Below are 4,232 nucleotides of genomic sequence, written 5' to 3'. Positions count from 1 at the left end.
GTATTTAGATTTTACCTAATTCTTGAAATGATGTCTTCAAATGCAAGAATAAGACAATTAATGTGTCTAACTTTAAAACTTGTTGGCATCACTAATTGAAAGACTTGAAAGTTTGTGGGGAAATTTCCAGAAATATTTTTTTCCGAATGTTGAGATTGATCGAAAAACAAGATGTCGTCTTTATGTTGCCAAATTATTTTATATTTGTTAAGTTGCCTTTTTTTGCTTCATTTTCTTTATTTATTTTCTCGTTATTTTTTTAAAAATGTATTTAAAATGTGTGACTTCTCTTCTATTTCTATTTTTTCTGACTTTCGATTTTCGCTCAACAAATTATTTTTCTTGGCTTTTGAAGAAATCACATGATTATTTTTTTTTTTTTGCGACTGACTCAAAATATCTTACTTTCATATTTTCATCTTTTTTAAATATTTTGTTAATTTTAATTTCTAACTTATTGACGTTACTAATGAAAGCGCACTATTTTTAAAATGTTTTAACATACATATATTTTAGTATATATATATATATATATATATATATATATATATATATATATATATATATATGTGTGTGTGTGTGTGTGTGTTTGTGTGTGTTTGTGTTCATACATAGTGTGTATTTAAGCAGTGTGGTAGTAAAATTTTGTACAAGGATATTTGTGCATTCCAGTATCAAATAAATACATATATCGATAATATTCTTGTATAAATGCGTAAACATTATATATATATATATATATATATATATATATATATATATATATATATATATATATATATATATATATATATATATATATACTAGCATTTCAGCCCTGTGTTGCCCGGGTGTTTCTAAGTGTATGCTAAACACAAAAAAGAAGCGGTTATTTTTTTTTAAAATTTACCCCGATTATGTCCCCTTTACCATCTATTGTTTTGCCCTCAAATCAAGTTATTAAGTTAGATAATGTCCAAGGAACATATATCTAAAATTTTAATTGTCTATACCCAACTTGGCAGAGGACTTTCCTAGAGTTCTCAAAGGTTAAATCGTAGAACTTGGGCCCCTAAACAGCTAAATTTATCTTTTATAGATATCTCTCTCTCTCTCTCTCTCTCTCTCTCTATATATATATATATATATATATATATATATAAACATTTTTGTGTTTGCTATAAAATTTTACGCAAATTTTATGCAAGTATTAATCATGTAGAATAACTGCATGAATGTAATTACACATAATAGTTAACTAAAAATGATTATCCCATTAGAACACAGAAGCAATTAATAGGGAATTAATTAAAATGAATGTTTAAAAGAATATCCAAATTAGCAAGATTCTTTGCTAATGAATGCAATTCCAAAACCCATATATAAGAAAATTGCATTTTCCTTATAAATAAATAGAAAAGAGGCTTGCCTTTTGCCTGTTGTGCTTGGACTTCGGGCCGGGATCAAAGTGTAATATCTGTCTGCAGATGTGGCACTGAAGGTAATATGTCCCAGTCAATGGAGTGGAACCCCTCTATACTGGGTAATTACTATTTTTCGACCCAAGCAGAGTACACCTTTTCCCTTTTTTTCGGGGAGCTGGTTTAACCCCATTTTAAAAACGACCTCTTGTCACATTTTGCTTGGGTGGAAAAGCAAATAAATACTAATAAAAAAAGGGGTTGCCTTTTTTCTGTTGTCCTTGGTCTTCGCGCCGGGATAAATATGTAGTATCTGTTTCGGCAGATACTGCAAGCAAAGACCATATGTGGGGACAACCCCACATATAAGACCTTGGTCAATGTAGGGGCAATCCTTGATACCAATTGTCACTATCCAGCCTCCCTTTTCCCGGGGAGTTGTTCCCCATTTCCCCTTGACTCTTCACATAAAAAATCGGCCTTGTGTCTTATTTGCTCGGTGGGGAAGCAAATAAATACCCTATTCTGCAGATGATGCACTAAAGTTAATTGGTCATTGGTCAATGTAGGGGAAACCCTTCATACTGAGACATCTCCTATTGTGGGTGGATACTGCCAGGGTTCCCCTTTTTACCCTTGTTTTAGGGGAGTTGGTTTCACCCTCACATTAAAAACGACCTTGTGTCTAATTTTCTTTCGTGGGAAACAAATAAATACCATGAATACATAAGTGGGTTACCTTTTTCCTGTTGTTCTTGGACTTCAGGCCGGGATCATAATGTGGTATCTGTTCCGGCAGATACCGCAAGCAAAGACCGTATATAAGTTATTGATCAATGTAGGCGAACCCCTTCATACCAATTGTCACTATCAAGCTACCCAACTCCCCAGGGAGATGGCCCCCATTTCCCTTCACTCTTCACATTAAAAAAACGACCTTGAGCCTAATTTGCTCAATTCTTCGGTCCAGGATCAAAGTGTAGCATCTGTTCTGCAGATGCTTCACTTAAGGTAATTTGTCCCAGTCAATGGAGGCTAAACCCTCTACACTGGGGCAATTATTATTTTTGGTCCCAACCAGACTGCCCCTTTTGCCTTTTTTTCGGGAAGCTGGTTTAATCACACATAAAAGCGACGTCGTGTCGAATTTTACTTTGGTGGGAAAGCAAATAAATAATTATAGAAATGAGGGTTTTAATATGAACACAAAGGAAAAGCGCATTAATATGAATATAGTGCCGTTAAACACCCCCCATATATATATATATATATATATATATATATATATATATATATATATATATATATATATATATATATATATCCATAGGAATGTATGTGCGTCTATGCATGAATATTTATATATATATAAATATATATATATATACCTATATATATATAATATATATATATATATATATATATATATATATATATATATATATATATGTGAGTGTGTGTGTTTCTGTTTATATATATATATATATATATATATATATATATATATATATATATATATATATATATATATATATATATATATATAGGAAAATTCTATGTGCATGAGTGCTGGAGTTTGTAATAAATTCGCAAAGGGCTGAGCTGATATTTTTTTTTTAAAAGTTGCACGGCATTTGATATGTCTGGTAGTGTTTTTTAGTAGATTTTATACCGGAATAAATATTGCTAAAATTGAAAATCTTATTTTTAATAAAGTTTACACTTTCTTACATTCTAACATATCAGGGGAATATGATCAGCTTTCTCACAGAAAAAAAAAACCTGAAATGTACTATAAGAAGACACTTTACATGGTTTCATAAAACAGGGAAACTTTCGAAATGAAAGTTTCATTTTAGTGGACAGGCTGAACGATAGTTGACATTTGTACGCTTCATTTTAATATACGTGAGTGTGTAATAGTGACATCATAAATTAAAAAAAGCAAGTTGTACATATGACATGGGTGTGTTCAGAAAAAGACTATTGCTGCTTAGAGCACAATTGAAAAATGATACCGTAGCTTCACATGTAAATCTTAAAGCGAAGTAATCTTTATATATATATATATATATATATATATATATATATATATATATATATATATATATATATATATATATATATATCCTAATATGAGCCCAGCCTTGGCCCTTGATTTAAATTCTTTTGGCTACAAACATCTTTTCCTTGCCTCCATTTGTGAATTATTCCACGGATTCTACCTTTTGAATTATTTGGACCATCATCCAATAACGTGCTACATTAGATTTTACTTGTGGGAATGGAAACTTAAACAACAACAACATTTTTAGATTTTGAGTTTTGTATTCTACCGTTATTGGATATTTTGCCCTTGACAAGGCTATCCATTCACGGGAAATGACTTTTTTATTCACCACATTCTCACTGGTTCACTATTTGTTATCATTAAGATCTATGACATATTGTAGTTTCATCAAATACTTTTTCAAGCAAAATCCGATCCCGCATTTTGCTAAATCCTACCCTCTGATTAGAAGGAAAGTCTTTCTTCGAAACTCCGCGGATTAAGGACTGTCCACATTTTTGTGCTTCCTTTTTGAAATTAAATATGTTTTTAACTATTTTTCTAAGTGTTTTAACATGTTTTATTAACTACTGGTTATCATATATATATATATATATATATATATATATATATATATATATATATATATGTGTGTGTGTGTGTGTGTGTATACATATATATGAAAGTAATGGCTTCGCATTAAGATTAAAGGGGGTGAGCATATTGGGAAGTCATAGACAAATTACCATTAACGTATTAAGCGTTGCTCTTTGTGTAAGTAA

Source organism: Euprymna scolopes, chromosome 27, assembly GCF_053919585.1.
Source record: "Euprymna scolopes isolate OS-2025 chromosome 27, ASM5391958v1, whole genome shotgun sequence".
NCBI lineage: Eukaryota > Metazoa > Mollusca > Cephalopoda > Sepiida > Sepiolidae > Euprymna > Euprymna scolopes.
This window is presented reverse-complemented; position numbering follows the sequence as displayed.